The sequence below is a fragment of the Wasmannia auropunctata genome, unplaced genomic scaffold, assembly GCF_000956235.1.
Source record: "Wasmannia auropunctata unplaced genomic scaffold, wasmannia.A_1.0 LD336052.1, whole genome shotgun sequence".
In the NCBI taxonomy this organism is placed as follows: domain Eukaryota; kingdom Metazoa; phylum Arthropoda; class Insecta; order Hymenoptera; family Formicidae; genus Wasmannia; species Wasmannia auropunctata.
Window position 1 is genome coordinate 965,878 of NW_012026838.1, and position 598 is coordinate 966,475.

Here is a 598-nt window from a genome sequence, read left to right on the forward strand (position 1 = left end):
ACGTGTGCTCTTCCGATCTAGTCATATATATGACTATTATTTTTTTATTGAATTTGCAGAATTTATTTTTTTGCATTATAATGCAAGAATGTGATTTATCTGCTGATTTTCCCACCGGGTTAATGTATTAACCCGTTTTCAATAAATCATCAGGATATAAGATCAATGTCCAAAGAACGAATGACGATCGCAGCTGCGACGCATGAAATTTTTAACCTACATTTTTAACCACATTTTTAACCTAAGATAACTCTCATAGTTACCAGACGTTTGCCACGCCGCGGTTATAAAACCGCTCCTAATTTTCTCGAACAGCGGGAATCGAACCCGGGACCTATGGTATGACAGACTAGTGCGTTGTCTGCCGCGCCACACTGGCGCACGATTATGTTATCACTCATTTATATTAAACAGGTACAATATTTGATTATTTCATTGACTCTTTTTATAATTTCAGTCTTATACTATTATCAAGTTTTGTTTTTTAAACAATTTTATTTCCGTTAATTATATTATATTTGCGAAGACGTTACCTTATATTCTTTTTTGCTACGAATATTTAGGTTTAAGAAACTTTTGTATTTTCTTAATAAAAAAA